Raw genomic sequence first — 17,223 nt, 5'->3', positions numbered from 1 at the left:
ATGTCCTAAATGGACTTGGCCCACTCTCCAGCTCCAGTATGAGGATAAATGAGCTTTCTCGTACTCACCAATGTGCTCCCTACCACAGGCCTTTTGCATATGCCAATGTCACTGCCTGGAATGCTATTCTCATCCCTCCTTAACTGCTTAATTTTAGTATCTTTTCACCTTTTGATGTCAACTCAAATATCAGTTCCTTCAGAAAGCCCTCCCTGACCAACCCAAATGGAACTTGTAGCATGCATTACTATTGCAATTTTACATTTATTTTTGTGATTATTTCATTCAGGTCTTTTTCTCCTACTAGACTATAAGACTCGTATAATCTTATAAAAAAGATTATACATAGTTTGCTCACTTTCAGATCCTCAGCAACATACAAAGCGTTCAATACATTTAGTTGAGTGAATAAATAAAGAAATTGATGGACACCTTCCACAGGGAAGACCCCAGGTCTAGGATATCGACAATTTGTTTATTTTGTGTGTGGGTTACTGATAATAGAGGGAGAGGGAAAGCAAACATTTGCATTCCAATGCCAGAGAACCAAGTTAACCTCATGCCATAGGAAGCAATCAGTTGTTCTAGGCAGGAGGGGGACAGACCAGGCACGCCCTCTGGTTCTAAGATCTTAATGCAATTCAGATCACCTACCTACTAATGTGGCCCGATTCATTCTCGAATGATGTGTTTTTTGTGGAAATTGTCAAGCTACATTGTTACCCTAAATAGAATAGTACTAAAGTGCTTTAACCAAGCCAGCTGGAAGGCTTGACATTTTATCCATATTGTTATTTATATACATATTTACGGCTGCCACCTGCCTGTAACTTGGCTGTGTCATAAAGCAGTGCTGTTTCCCTGTTTCATTATACTTTGACATTTTACTATAACTACATTGCTTCCCATTCCGTAGTTTCCAATTGCTCTGCAGCCACTCTTGAATTATATTGTCTCGGTAATAGAATAAAAAATCCTTCTCCGTGGTTATACTACTAGTCTTTCTCTGTCTCTCCCTCTCTCTTCCTCTCTCTCCCCACCCCCTCCCATACCCAGATGGTACAAATCGTCACTGGCGCATGTAACAATTATAGCACAGCTTCTGCTGCTTAAATGAACCTGCACAAACCTCACTGAGTTAGATTAGATTAGGGAATTGGGCAGTGAGCAGGAGGGCTGCCCAGGGGTCTCAGCTGAAGCCCACGGCTGCCAGGTTGTGCCCCTGCAAGATGGGAAATAAATGTTTCCTTCCTCAGGATGGTTCTGGGAGCCCTTCCTTCCGAGAGAGAAGACGGGAAGAAAAGCCAACGACTCAGTGAAAGGCAGGTAGGTTTCATTTCCAAGTGTTGGCGTCGTCCAATCTCAGAGAATATGTGCAGCTCACTTGGAATTAAACAACTGGATTCCGAGAGCAAGGGGGAAGCAGGGGTTTAGGGGTCTCACACGTTAATGCGTTAAGCTGTGTTGTGCAGTGCAGCTCACAAGCACTGCGGTCTCAAGCCTCTGATGGATGCAGAGAAGGGGCAGCCCTCCCCTCCCCCAAGTTAACTTCGCCATCACCTCAGCCAACCAGGTTGAGGGAACAGGGCTTTCCCTCCAGTTTCCTAAACTATTGCAGTCAAAAGAAACGACTTTTTGCGTTCATTGCAAGGAAGAAGCATGCTTTCAAGGCATCCCCTGCAGGATTTGCACAGGATCAGTGCATAACAAAAGCTCACAGAACTGAGTGGAATTCAATCTAATTTTAATATCTAAGGGCCCACCCAAAACGCCTCTGTAGAAATCCTAGAAAACTGGTGCCCCTCTCCACCCACGCCCACCTCAAGTGTGTGCGTCCCCTTCCCCCAGGAAGCTGTCTGCCCTACACAGGATTCTCCTCCCTCCAGACCTTAACCATCCCCTGTCTGTCCTAGCAGGCCAGTCCCCTCCTTGTCCCTCAGGGACTCTCAGCGGCCTCTGAGTTTACTACTCAGGAGCGAAGCCCAGGTCTTATCAGAGCAGTGATGGAAGGAGGCAGTTGCCTCTCTGTTTGACAGGGAGAGTCCTCTTCGCAGGCTGGCCTTCGAGCTACCAATACACACTCTAGATCCCTGCTCTGAAACCCACCAGCTCTCTTGTTCTCTCACTGCTGATGTCGGATTCCACCTCCCCTCCTCCACCCAGACCAGGTCCCTGAATCCCACTGCTGTCACGGAGCCCCATCAATGTCTAGTGGGATCACCAGTCTCTCCCCCGAAAACCCACTCTACCAGCCTGAAGACCTAATCATTAACATCCATGCCTGGCACCCAGTAGGCAATTAATAGATGCCAATGCCCTTCCGCCCACTTTAAAGGCACAAGGAGAAGTGAAAAAGGGGAGGGTTCCAGGGATCAACATTTCAGTCCCAGACATGTCAGCAATTCTCTTTTTCATCTTGAGAAATTCACCCAGGCTCTGCTGTAGACTGAATGTTTGTGTTCCCCCCACCAAACTCATACACTGAAATTCTAACCCTCATTGTGATGGTGTTAGGAGGCGGGGCCTTTGGGAGGCGATTAAGTCATGAGGGTAGAGCCCCCGTGAATGGGATTTGTGCCCCTATAAAAGAGGTCTCACAGAGACCCCTCATGCCTTCTACCATGTGAGCACACAGAAAGGAGAGGGCCGTCTGTGAACCAGGTTGAACAGGTAGCAGATCCTGACCAGTGCAGAATCTGCCAGCACCTTGACGTTGGACTTCCAGCCTCCAGAACTGTGAAAAATAAATTTCTGCTGAATATAAGCCACCTAGACTATGGGATTCTGTTGTAGTCACCAAGGGACCAAAACAGGCTCCTGGGGCCATAGTTTCTTCATCTGTAACCAAGGGGGATTATCTTCAATTCCTTACACAGTTAACATTCTCTGTGCGGGTGGGGCAGGATTTATACTCCACAGGTGCTTCTTTTTGAACTGGCTCTCTGTAATTCTCTCCTTTATTTACACTTCAGCCTGGGTGTCTTCCCCCCTCCCTCCCTGCCTCTCTTCCTTCCTTCCTTCCTTCCTTCCTTCCTTCCTTCCTCCCTACCCATCTCTGGCAGTTCCCTCAGGGTTCTCCAAATACAGTCATCTCTGCTGTCAATTTTCCTCTTCCATCTTTCACCCGATCCTACCACATCAGCAGTGAGGATGGTAAATAGGATCTGAAATCTGCAGGCAGAAAGGCTCCTACGAGACTGTTGCCCTGAATGCCTCTCCCGTGGTGTCTTTTCTCCACTCTGACGTGGCACCGCCCTTGTGCTGGAGCCAGAGATACAATTCTCCATTTCGCTCTGCTCTCGTCTTTTAATAGTTTTCCTCCTCAAATGCCTTCAAACGCCTTACATTTCATACTTACGGTCTCAGATGTCATCAGGGCAAGCCCCCTGAAGCATTTCTCTTTATGGTACAGAGGCGGTGCTTCTACTTACTGGAGGAGACAAACGCATTTCTTTCTCCCCAGCTAAAAGTAGCCATTCAACAATTTATCCCTGAGAACCTACTGCGTGCCAGCTCCTGTTCTAGGCATGGCGGGAGAGGGGGAGGGGAGTACACAGGCCTGAATCTAGTAGAGATTTAAAGTCTCCTGACGGTGAGGTGAGGAGATGGTGCTAAATAAGGAATTTAGGAACATGGCAAAACCACAACAGAGGGTGAAGGACTAGCTCATGACACAGGGAGCCATGCCCTCCTGGCAGGGGGGCGCATTTTAGCGAAACGTGGGTGGTGACTGGGAAAACTCCCTCCTTGGAAGATTTGAGTTGGGAGTGCTCCAGGAATAGAAAACAGCCAAAGTGCCAAGACCCAGAGGCAGCATTAACTGCAGGGAAATCAAGGAATAAAAAGAAAGTCCCATCACTGTTCGCTCCAAAGATCTTAAGAGTAAGCAGAGAGGATCTGGATCTGATCAGAGATCATACGATCTATGAATCATAGAATCTCAGATTCATAGAATCTCATAGATTCTATGAGATCATAGAATCTCATGCCTTCCAGAACACAGCCAGCACTTTCTGATCACTAAGCAGACGAAGGAAGACGGAAGGGTGAGTCCCTCTAGAATGGTCTCCAGATCTCAGGATTACTTTTCTCTTTGAAATCTGCAAATATCTTCTCCTCAAGGTTCATCTTAGATTATCTTCCCCAATGTTTGGCTCAGGACTCTCCTGGCTCAGTGCATTCTCCAAAATTGTGTGGAAACCCTGAGGTTTGGCAACCAAATCTCCCTCCCACCATGCTAGCCTTCCTTTTGTTTCCCGACCACTATCTTATACATGGCCCCCTTAGAACCCCTTCCACACTGCACAGCCCCAGTCCATCCAAGCTGTGCAAACATACTTCCCATACACCGGAAGCTCCCTTTCCCCAGTCCGGGAATTGACACATGCTGCAGTGTAAGAAAGTCTGGGGAAACAACCCGTCTGTCCTTTTCGTCAACTCCTTGAGCTCTGAATTGGTTCTAAGCTCATCCATCTCTTTTCACTGCCCTTTTCCCTCATGCACTACCTTTGCGTGCTGTCCTGGGTTGAAGAGGATCCTCCCATCAATTCCTGTCACCTGGAACCTTGCAGTGTGACCTTATTTAAAAACAGGGTCTTTGCAGATGTAATTAAGATGAAGTCACACTGGATTAGGGTGGGCTCTAAATTCAATGACTAGTGTCCTTATAAGAAGGCCGTGTGAAGACACAGATGCACAGAGGGGGAAGAAGTCCTTGTGAAGATGGAGGCAGAGTCACAAGACAAGGGACACTGAGAATGCCAGCCACCATGAGAAGCTGGGAGAGAGGCATGGACAGATTGTCCCTCAGAGCCCTCTGAAGGAACCAGTCCTGGTAAGATCTTGATTTCAGACTTCTAGCTTCCAGAACTGAGAGAGAATAAGTGTCTGTCTTTCTCAGCTACTCCATGTGTAGTCATTTGTTACGCAGCCCTAGGAAACTAATACACTTGGATACTTCCGTTCATCTTTTAATTCTCAGGTGAATGTTCCATCTTAAGAGCAGCCTTCAGTGGCCTAGGGAGCAGTAGTTTTCAAACTTTTCTGTGCCTCAGAATCATGGGAGGTGGATGACTCTTAAAATGGAACCCCCTGCATTCTAACCCCCGAGGTTCTGATTCTGTAGTTCTGAAGGGTCAGGGCCCAGGAAATCACACAGTTAACAAGCTGACATTGGCCCCCTCCTCAGGTGATGCAAACACAGGTAACCCACAGAACATACATTGAGGAATCTGTTGTAAACTCGATCAATTCAACTACAATGTCCACTTTTCTTTCCCCTGGGAAGCACTATGACCTTGAACCAATGCATTTAGCTCTCTTTAAACTTGACTCTTCATCAAGAGAAGATGAGTCCAGTTGAGGCAGAGGTTCATAGAGAGGAAGAACAGGGGATCCAAGGTGAAGTTTGGAGCCCAGTTCATGACCACTTTGTAAAATTAGCTTCATTGCTGCAAAATTTCATTTGGGAACACAGGTGGATAATTGGAAGGTGATGGAGCTTAAGCTTCAGAGACCATCACTTAGGGCCGTGTGTTTCCATGGCCACACCTCACTTTGCACTAGTCATTTTGCATCTTTTTCTTAAGGGGGCATCTCAAATTTTGTAAGTGTCACATTTCATAAAACCCAGATCCACCTCCGCTTGGACGTGAGTTTATGGAAAGGTGAGTTTAGGTTTACAGAGGAGGGTCTTGATTATGAGAATAAGAATTCTGGGAGTTTCTGGAGTCTGTCCTGGGGGATTATCCAATAGGGAACTCCTGAGGTTTCTGGTGTAAGGGCATGGTCATGTGCTTCCGGAGGCTTGGTCTGATGGGATGGGGCAGCATTGAATAGTCTAGGAAAAGACGTGCTTGCATGACTGCTCAGATTACATCTACACTGCTTGGTGTATGGTTGAACTGCAATATCAGTCTTCCCTCCTCAACTCAATTACCACTCAACTATGGGCCAGTGTGGGTAGTTAGCCCACACTGTTTAGGGGAGAACCTGCTGACAAACTTTGTCTGGTTGTACTAGGAAAATGTAGGCTCATTGGTTCTACACCACTTGAATTTCTGAAGCTAGAATCATGCAATTGTCTATCCCAGGACAGCTTGAATGAAGGGACTCCAAAATTTACAAACTCAAGTGACAAGTAGCTCAATCACAGAGGGGATGACAAAGGTCATCCTTCTAAATTCACATGGGTCTAGGGAGACCCAAGTGCTGGCCAAACATTTCCAGGAGAACCGCTGGTTATTAAAAGCCTTATTCATCAATGACAATTCTGTCTCCATGTCTGCTGGTAATTAGTCATTTCACACAGTATCTCTGACAAGGAGTTAGGTCCCAGTGAACCCAGCTTTTAGACAAGATGGAGCAGCAAAGAAGGAAAATGGCTTTACTAAGACTACCCTGCAAACTGTTGACCGGGCTAAGATTAAAACCAGAAGATTCCTGTCTCCTTGGATGGCCTTGTTTAGCCAAGAAAAGGAAAGATGTGGGAAGGAAAAAGAAGCTTAACAGTTTAGTAGTACAGTAAATTAAAGTGGACAATACCTACCACCCGATTGAGAGCATCCTCTTAATGAATGTTTATTAAACAACTTTCATGAGTGAGGATGTAATACCACGCTCAATGAGTATTTGTGGTTGTAGACTAGGTACTTTGGGGATATCAGTCTTCGGGCATCTTCAAAAGTCATCCCATGTGCAAGGACAGGGAAAAGAACTGTGGCGCCAGGCAGGACATCTCCTCTTGTTCTGAATTTCTAAGGGAGCCGAGGGAAACATCCTCTGTATTCCAGGAAGGGCTTCCTGGGGATGAACTTGCTGGGGAGAAGACATTTTACATTCTGAATCCGATGGCTGCAATCTCACTTGATTTATGGACCTGTCACTACTATTTGATGCTGTATCAAATGCATTTTGAGAAGTTCACTTGATGAGCCTCTTCAACTCTCAAAAGCTTGTCCTAATTATGCAGATCTGGGGCCAATATTGTGATTCCTGCTTTCATTTATTCTAATGGAGCTGGTGCACGGAGAGATCAGGGACCCACTGGTCCTCCAGATTAGTGAGAGAGAAGTTGGGAATTTCATGGCTAATAGGGTAAGGTTACAGAGCCCCCATCCATACTGAAGCACATGCTGTCACTCTTTTTTCTTATTATCAATTTTCCTTCTACTGTTTGTAATATTCATACTAATCCAGGCACTAGCACTAAGATCTGTCCTTTGTTTAGTCCTGGGTAACCACCAGGCACTATGCTTCCCCCCTCTTTCTCCCCCAGCACAGTCCTCAAACCTAGCACCAGCATCACCAGTTGACGAGGCAATCTTTCTCCAGGCAGTAAAAAATTTTGCTCATTGTCATTCCTAAAAGAAAAGCATCCCAAGTCAGGTTCAACGATAGAGTTGGGAAAAGTTCTACCTATGACACACCACGATGCTGGACTTGCTGAGACTCAGAATTCATGGTCACCTTTTACGGGCCCTGTGATGGTTCACTGTATGTGTCAGCTGGACTAGGCCCGGGGGCCCAGATTAAACTTTATTTCTGGGCATGATTGTGAGGTGTCTCTGCATGAGATTAGCATTTGAACGGGTGGACTCAGTAAAGCACATTACCTTCCTCAATGCAGGCGGGCGTCCTCCAAGCTACGGAGGAGGATTCATCCCCCGCCTGACTGCTTGAGCTGGCACATCACGTCTCAGCTTTCTGGTCCTTGTACTGTGAGTTAAACCATCGATTCTTCTGGTTCTCAGGCTTCGGACTTGGGTTGAAACTATACCACTGGCTTTCCTGAGCCTCCAGCTTAGGCTGTGGGACTTCTCAGCCTCTACAATCCCATGCGCCAACTCCTTATAACAAAAACATTACACATATTGGTTCTCTTTCTCTGGTGAACACTGACTAATAAAAGTGGTAGCACTACTACCTTACTATGTACACTCACACTAGACCCTTCAAATATAGACCAGGATAAAGAGTAAAAAGCCTACCCTGGCCGATCAGAAACTGGCCAGAGGTACTCTTGCAGGACATCTTCATTATTTATAGCAGCGGCCCTTGGCCTTTCATTTTCTCCCCAGGTGTTTAAATCTCTGGCTCTGTCATCTGTTCCCAGTATCACCACTGGCATCCCTCATTGGAGCCCTTTCTCTAGACTCTAAGGTCTAGATAAGGAACTTTGGAAGATGGCCATCTCCGTAAAAAAATGACCCTGCCCCAATCTCATGGACTCTATGTCAGCCAGACCACACCCACTGTTCCAAGATTACCCTTTATGAGAAAGGTCAGAACATAAGGAATTGCATGTGTAAACTCCTGGTGAAACGGAGCAGGATCCTATGGTCCCCCTCCACCCCCATGTCCTCCGCCTGCCTTTTGTCTGTTAGAAAAACTTTAGCCAAAGAATAAGTTTAATCAGAGAAGTGAGAAAATGCAGAAGCAAAGAAAAACAGTCAAACAGGACAAAACGATAATAGTTTAGTCGGTAAGCAAAGTCAAGGACTTTTAGTTCCTCCTCAAGGACTATAGATAATATTCTGAGCCGTATCCTGTGAGCTGTTTTGTAGATACTGAAACCCTCACCAGGTAGAAGAAGTTAACTACATGATGACCAGGCTGTAGCCATGACATAATCTGCCACAATTCTGAGAACTGGCCTCAAGGAAACGGGAACAAATTGACGCTGGAACCAAAGATAAACTGTACTTAAAACAATCAAGATGATGCTGATGAGATCACCACAGGACCAATTTCAAGATGACCGTCAGAGCTGATTGTGCGGCTCTGCACGTAGCCCCTCCCCCTGCCTGTGCACCCTTGAAACTCCTCTCTGAAAGCTCTTACCCTCTGGTTGTCCGTGGGCGGTTGTCCCACCCGCTACCCCTCCAGTTGCCGGCCTCCAAAATAAAGCAAACTTTCCTTTCCACCAACCTTGCCTCTTTCTTGGCTTTTGAGCGGGTGCAGCCAGACCCCACTTTCAGTAACACTGAGGGAACACTTCCATGAGGCTTCACACTGCAGAGCTGCATAACTCTAATCTGAAATAAGAACCCCAGCCAATATTGCTTTAGTATTCTGTGATTCATCAAGCGTTTTGTGCACGTATGGTCTTGTTTGACTTAAATCTATATACTAATGCATCTAACTTAAGGCAACTGCAGAAAACAACTCCAACTATTCCCTGATCAACAAACTAGAGGTATTCTCTTGAAGAGAAATATGTATAGTTTTTGTTTCAGCCCAGCGAAAGGATGCCTTAAGCAATATAAGAATATGAAAACAGCAGTGTCTTATTGCAAGGAGTTTGGAAGTCAACATTTTCACCCCATGCACATCCCTCACTAGTTATAAAGTCTGAAACAAGTCAGTTCACCTCACTGTACATCAGTTTCCTTGTTTATAAAATAGAGGTAACAGATCTCTGCCGGCTAAATCTCAGGGATTTTGGTTCTGCTGTCAACTAAGACACCACCTATGAAATGCTTTCAAGTTTGTGAAGTACAAACTTCAAAACTGGATGAGTGCCAACTCAAAACTAGATGAATATACAGAAATAGAATGAACATTTTATGACGCTTAAACTTTATCAATGAAACGGCTTAGAAAAATAAGTGTCAGAGAAGAGGAGATATTTATTACAAAAAGATAAGGTGAGAATGTTTGTTACACAAATCCGGCTGTTGGATTTCATGCCTGGCAAAATTCAAGAGCCTCGGCCTTCCAGCCAATTGCAGAACTGAAACCTTATAGGGAGAAGAAAAAAAGGGGAGGAAAAAAAAAGCTCTTGAAGCCAGAGCTTATTAAATCAATTACATGATTAATGTGAAAGAGAGTGTGTGAGCTAGAAGGAGGGGCAGTAGTTCACTCAGCCCAGTAAAGGATGCTGATCAAGCATTTTTTGTAACCTTCTAAGCCACCAAGAAAATTGCCTCTTGGTGGATGAATCAAATGGGAGAAATATATTTGTTGGCAGCTTTTCATATTAAAAAAAAGTGGTAGTATATGAAATCTCCTGTACCACTCAATCTCAGAACTGACAAATATTGAAAACATTAGAAACATCTCCCTATGAATCAAGAATGACATTTTATCCTTGGTTGGAGTTTTCTCATGCCCCAGAAGGGTAAGGCTTGTGATTTTGCTAGGAAGGGGGCTGTCCCAAAGAAAAAAGGTTGCTACTTAGAGTGTCTGATGGAGTTTTCTTCCCAGTGCATCCTGGGAGAAATGTGACTTGAGTTCCACAAAAGATCATTAGTCAGAAACAGGCAACGACTCCAGTATCTTGATCGAGTTTGAAGATGAATTCTTCTTGGAGGCCATGGACCTGGTCTTGAATCAGAGAAAAAAAAAAAAAAAAAATCACCCAGCCACCTGGACCGAATGAGCTGATCTGGTGGTGATGACAGAGGACTGAGACCAGGGTTTCTACTAGCAACCAGGTCTTTCCCGTTACGGTTGACAAGACGGACAACCGTCCACCCTCGTAAAAGATTCATGACCCAGCTTTGCACTCTCTACCGCTTGCTTTCTCATAAAATCAGTGCAAATCCTATCAAAAATTTAGCAGAATCCCTGCCTCATCTGTTTAGGCCTGAAGCTAGTTGCAGGGACAACTCATTAGGGACAGGCTCATTAAAACCAGCCCTTGGGCAAAAGCAGTTTGCGAGTCTCCTCATTTTTATTCACTCTCACCTTCCTGCCCAACCTCTGTGAGCCCTCAGACATAGGCTTCTAACGATTTCGTACAGTGTGCAGGTCTGTTCGCAGAGTTGCAGGGCCCAGGGTTTGACAAATGCAGCTCCTTACGTCTGCCAAAGATAATCTGTGTCTTCTCCTTTGTGTGCATCAAGAGGGCTGTGCCAGGGGGTGGGGTGCGGTAGAGAGAGGAAGGAGAGAATCCTGAAGGTGGGCCGGCTTCTCACCTGGGGATAACACCTGGCATTTCAGCGGCCATGGGAGCCCTGAAGACCAAGCCACAGCTCTGGCAGGACCAGGGCCAAAAGGTAAAATCTTTGGGGTCTCATTCATGTGACCCCAAAGATTTAACTCATGAACAGGATGTTCAACCCAGCACTCAGACCCTTGGGCACCTGCAGCTCGAGCAACAGCCTGGCTAATGGATTCATTACCAGATGTTTTCTGCTCTGTGCCAAGGATGCCATTCTCTACATGAACTTGGGAAGAAGCTTATTTGTGCTGAGAAAGAGCTGCTGCATTCTCCAGGCATAGCTGCAAAGAACAGGCAGCGCCGATGCAGATGCAAAGCTTTCCTGTTGCCAGTTTCTCTGGGCAAGTTTATTTTTCGAGGGGCGGGAGGACAGGCCTGCAAACCCAAATGCTTGTGGCAGCCAGTGGATAGTTACGCAGGCTGAGTCAAGGTCAAGAGTGAGTTGCAGGGACCGAGTTGAACTGGAAAGCTCATGCCCCACTTAAGCAGGCAGATGCCACAGAGCCCAAGCTGACGGTTCACACGTGGGGAAGTCGCCCAATATGCCGATAGTCTGATTTTTCACAGAAGCCAGAAATCTGGATTTTAAGTGAGATCTCTAGGTATTTCAATATTGGCAGCGAATAACAGAAAGAAAACAAAAACAACTCTATGGGCAAAAGAAAAGTACAGATTTCAGGTTTGCAACACCTGACCTGAGAAAGATGCTGAATTAGGAGGGACCTGGGTACCAGCCTTACCACCTCTTGGTGACGGCAGTACACTGGTGAACCCCCATGGCCCCTCTCTGTAATTCTGTAAAGTGAGGGGCTAGTGCAGGCGATCTCTCAGACCCAAATTCTATGACTCTAATCCTTTTAAAAGAAACTTTATTAGGTAGGGCTTATAGATTCCAAAAGCATTTAACCATCTCAAATGGAACTAATATGCTAATAGCTCCACCATTGCCAAAGCCATTGACGCTGATTGTTCTTAAAACATAGATTATTAGCCTAATAGAGCTTCCAGAATTGCCAAGTCATGTGCACGCAGCATCGATTCCCTAACCGTGATGGGCTTCAATAAAACAAGGGAGGTTGGTTTTGGGGGCCAGTGGTGGAGTGGGAGGGCCCAGGTGTAGCCCCATCTCTCGATGTGCCAGGGGTCACATCCCCCAGCTCTCCCCATAACAGCATGTAGCTGAACTTGATTAGAGGTTGGCACACTGGGCCATGCTGGATCCCGAGGGGTCTCTGCAACCACATGGGGGCTGCTAAAGGTGAGGAACAGAGAGGAAGGGGTGGCAATGAGGAGGTAAAAGCCTGGTTTCCTTTCTCTTCTTTTCTTTCTTCCCCCCAGCCCCCAACAGAGATGCTTCATTTGAGCAGTATTATTTTGCTCCTTAACCTGAGGCTTTAGGCAAAATGTGTGAAAGAAAGAAAGAAATGAATGATGGGATGGAGTGGGAGTTTGGGGTTAGCAGATGCAAACTATTACATATTAGGATGGATAACAGTGGCCTACTGTAGAGCACAGGGAACTATAATCAGTATCCTATGATAAAACATAATGGAAAAGAATATTTTAAAAAAGAATATATATATATATATGTAGAACTGAATCACTTTGCTGTACAGCAGAAATTAACACAACACTATAAACCAACTATACTTCAATAAAAAATATTGAAAAAACAAATGAATGAATGAGTTACAAAAAAAATTCTCCGAATGAAAAATATAAATACAACAGGATCTCGAAGCCCTAATTTTCTAGAAGCCTGAGATTTGCTGACCCCACTCAGCCACTTACTGCCTGACTGGCCAGATCACCCTGGTTGCCTGCGTCTCCATCACCTATCTGGGTTGGAGGCATCCAAGGGGAAATGCACCCGGGAGAAAGTTCTTTCCCTAAAAATGACCATATTCACATTCTCTTCATTTCCCCCACCTGGAAAAGTGACAGCAAAAACAATCTTGCTTCGGCTCACTGTTAATTCTCCAATGCCCACCTCTCCCTACCCCAAAAGCCCATGGCTGGGGTAAAACAAACTCTGTGCTATTGATTTCGGGAGGCCACAAGGCCCCTTGGCATGATGGACCTTATCAGAGATGATTCGGTTGTTTTGTGGTTAAAGGAAGCAGGAATCCACACCACGAATCTATTCCAGTACAACTGTTTTCTGTTAGCTTTGAACACATTGCCGCTTCTCTTTTTCGCCTACATTATCGCCACCTCTTCCACAAACCCCGATTTACAGACAAGAAATCTGTAAATTTGGGGGTGGCTGCTCTGGGAAGACTCTGTATGAGGAAAAGACACGTCCATTAGCAATGCGAATACAGTCACAAATGAGACCTGCACTTGCACGAATAGCGCCTGTAAAACAGGTATTTAATCCAGCTAAAATTTATCTTCAGAAGAAAACCAAGCAGCTTGGCGACTCAAGACATTCTGCATTTAAAACATGGATGAAGGCTTCCCTGGTGGCGCAGTGGTTGAGAATCTGCCTGCCAATGCAGGGGACACGGGTTCGAGCCCTGGTCTGGGAAGATCCCACATGCCGTGGAGCAACTAGGCCCGTGAGCCGCAACTACTGAGCCTGCGCGTCTGGAGCCTGTGCTCCGCAACGAGAGGCCGCGATAGTGAGAGGCCCGCGCACCGCGATGAGGAGTGGCCCCCACTTGCCGCAACTGGAGAAAGCCCTCGCACAGAAACGAAGACCCAACGCAGCCAAAAATAAATAAATAAATAAATAATTAAAAAAAAAAAAAAAAACAAACATGGATGAAGTGCTCTCCGAGTGGCCCTTTTTAGGGCAGATGCTTGCCAATCGTGTTGATGCCACTTTCTAAGCTGGCAGGGCCTGGATGGATAATTCTGGGTTAAAAAATCATGGCCGGACAGGAAGAATACAAACGCTTGGCTCTCTTTTTAGAACAAATGGGTACATTTTGCTCCATCCAAGAAGAAAAGTGAGACTGTAGTTCTTATCTGCGTTTCAGGGAATCCTTCCACCTGCACAGGCGCATGATGTTCTACAAGGAGATGGAACCGAAAGTTTCAAATCGCCGCCCTTGGAGATGTGGGGAAGGCCACGTCATTGGCATGATCGTGTGGTTTGTATCCTTTGGTCCCTGAACTGGATCTGTGGGTTCAAGGTCTCCCCAGAACAGGGAAGATAAGCACAACACAAAGACCTGCATCAGGGACAGTCGACCAGAAGGACATCCATCCATCCCCCAGGCACCAGGAGCCCAAGGTGCACCTGGAGAGAGTCCGCATTGGCTCAACAAAACAAGACGCGGAGGCTTCCGCGGAACTCCACTCCACCACAGCCCGACCTGCCCTCATTAAAGATTCCCTACAAACAGGTGCTTCTCACTGGGCTGACTTCTGAAATGGCTTTCTTTTTATTCCCAGGGACACATCAAGAGCTGAAGGGGGATTCATGCAGTATAGATCAGTCAGCCATTGACAGCGCCTCATGCTTTGACAAGCTGCTTGGCTCGGTTGAAAGTCTAGGTTGGGCTTGGGCCTGTCAAGGCTACGCTATTGAATTATTGACAGGCGCTCACCGTGGTGCAAGGGGAGAGCGAGCCATAGCCTCAGCTCAATAAAGATGAAATGGAAACCCTCTCTGAAGCCGACTTTAGCACGTTAAAGGAGTTTTAATGGGCTGGTTTAAAATTCAGTAAGAGAATGCATTAGGCTGATTATAGTTTCAATGGCTAAATGCAGGCACGCACAGAAGTTTGGGATTCTGAAGGGCTTACAAATGAGTGGGGAGCCTGTCAGGATGAATTACGCCCTTTGAAAGGAAAGCAAGAGTCCCGGTATATTCCAGCCTGGTCTCAAGAGGGGTTACTTTCCTGCCGTTTCTCCTTGATGCCCTTCTTCTGCCATTCCAGCCTAGGGCTAAACTGCTGGTCTGGATGTCACAGAAGAAACCTGTGGTGTCGTCCCGGCCACTTGGGCCTCAAAGGACCCAGACCAAGGAGTGCACGCAGCCCCCGGTGGCACCTTTTACTCCTTCCGGTCCCATGCATAATCTCCGTCCCCATCCCAGGCAAGAGTAAGGCAACCCTCCTATCAGCATCCTATTAGAGGGCTTGAAGAACTGTCACTAGCCAGTGTCCCCTGGTTAGCAAATTAATATTAACAATTCCGATTTTTCTTATATAATCTCTTTTCTTCTTTAAATTTCCACCTGCCAAGATTTACTTGTATTTTAATAGCTGATGTCAGACAAGCCGCAGAGAGCGAGGCCCATCTCAGAACTATAATTTTAAATACAATGAGACGCACATCAACTGTCGCCTTGACGTGCCGGGAATGATTCCACGTGGACTTCTAAAGTGCAGCCTAAGAGCTTCAAAGACCGAGCACATTTTAAAAGAATTTAAATTGATGATCACGGTTTGCTTTTTTTTTTTTTTTTTTTTAAGCAATTTGTCTAATGTGACCCTCTATTCATTTTTTTCCAACTTTGCTTCCAAGGGGCTGCCTCCTGTCAAATTGCAGAAAGGGCCAACCAGCACATCTAAATCTGTGTTCATTTGCTTTCTGCGGGATTATCTCTGCCACGTTGAGCAGTATAAGTAAATCAAAGATGCTTCTCAGAGCTGCAGGAGTAGGCTAATCTCCAGACAAATATTTAGAAGGCAGCTTTGCCTACTCCGGCCTTAATCGTTTCCGACTGATTTGACTTATTCTAATTACAGCCTTTATGTTATAAAAGCCATTTTTATGTTGCTGGGGAGCAGTTTCATTGCAAATACATGAAATTTTGCTGAGTTTCCGTTCCCATGTTGATTATGGAAATGGTACTCTGCAGCTTGGTTCTAATTAGAAAAACACACTGCATGGAATGTCAACAATTTTTAACATTAATAACGCACCGGCAGGGTCCTTTTGTCTCTCTTAACATCCCTTCCACAAAGGCTGACACCAGGGAGCCTGGGATCCACTTTGCTGCAGAAGGAACTCTCATTTCCCCCAGGGTTGATGGGCCAGAACTCCCTCACCCCCACCCCCTAAGTGGGAATGGCCTGTTTGAGGAAGTGGGTTACTAATTTAATGTAACAAAAGCAAGGGAAAAAAGAGAATTAAATTCTAGCACAGTTTAGGGTAATGCATTTGCTTCATGACTATGAACTTGGAAAAGTCTAGCACAGTATCATAAAGCAGATTAAATGGGTCCTGTTACAAATCTGAGTGATACATCTGTTCCAGGGCTTCTTTCGGTGTCATGAGGTTTTATGTGTTGGAAGGATCTCAGCAAAGAGACCAAATGATTGTTTAGATTTTGCACTGAGAGTGGAGGTAGCCCAGGGCCAGGCCTTTAACCTCACTGAGCCTCAGTTTCCTCATTTTTAAAATGGGAATGATCACGCCTACCTTGCAGGGTTATAGTAAGGATAGGTATAATGCAGTACTCTTGCATCATGTCGTAAATGCACATCCATCCAGCTGTTTTGGAGACTGAACTGCTGGACCCTATACAAATTTCAAATGTGCCTAACCCAGAACAGGCAGCTCTACTTCTTGTAAAATATCTGAAATGAAGCCATGCACATAAGTTTAAACACATTTGTTTGCCTACCGAAATATCAATCCTTTGGGATACAAATAAAGAGCATGGAAAAACAAACTGGAGATAACATAAACACAGACCAAAGGGAAAGCTGTCCATGGTTCATTGTTAAACAAACACAAATAAACAAACAAAAACCCAATAAGAATAATTCCCCTGGAAAAATGTATATTGCTTGGCCAAAATACAGGAGCATTTTAAATTGGAAAGGTACTGCCAATTTGCCCTCCAAAAAGGCTGTCTTGAGTTACACTCATCAACAGAGTTGTCTGTATACTTGGAGAGAAGGTTTCATGATATAGGAGGGCTCAGGCCATACTCCCCCCTGCCAGAAAAGTGTGCCAGAGAAAGAAGAAGAAAATGACATAACTGATGATCATAGTGGAGAGAGAAGAAAAGAGGTTGCTGTGTGATAGAAGAAAATAATTTGCTGCAGTGATAGTGAAGCACTTCACCCAGGGTTGCCTTCTTTGGTCATTTCCATGGGGAAATGCACATACACACACACTTCACAATGTGGCAACCCCTGAGGTTAAAACAAAAACTTCTGCATGGAAGAATAACACGCTAGCTTTCTTTCAGACAAGATCTGAAGTTGTGGCTATGATGTTTGTCTGGATGATGGAGACCTTTAAAGAATCTTACTTATCCTTGCACTGAACCCACAACCAAACAGTTTTAAGTGGTAGGCGCTTTTCCTGGT

At 45.5% G+C, this 17,223-nt stretch overlaps 1 protein-coding gene and 1 long non-coding RNA gene across 24 annotated transcripts in view; one reads left to right on the top strand and one right to left on the bottom strand.

Moving 5' to 3' along the window:
• Window positions 1-17,223, bottom strand: part of RBFOX1 (RNA binding fox-1 homolog 1) — a 2,204,869-nt gene that overhangs the window by 248,660 nt on the left and 1,938,986 nt on the right. The window lies entirely within an intron of this gene.
• On the top strand, window positions 3,471-16,639 carry LOC309644866. Its single transcript, XR_014254632.1, has 2 exons — window positions 3,471-13,401; window positions 13,718-16,639. It is a non-coding gene; the product is annotated as an uncharacterized lncRNA (long non-coding RNA).

This window comes from Balaenoptera physalus, assembly GCF_965194825.1.
Source record: "Balaenoptera physalus genome assembly, chromosome: 16".
Taxonomy (NCBI): Eukaryota; Metazoa; Chordata; class Mammalia; order Artiodactyla; family Balaenopteridae; genus Balaenoptera; species Balaenoptera physalus.
Note: the sequence above shows the minus strand (reverse complement) of the source record. Positions and strands in the feature narration are given on the sequence as shown.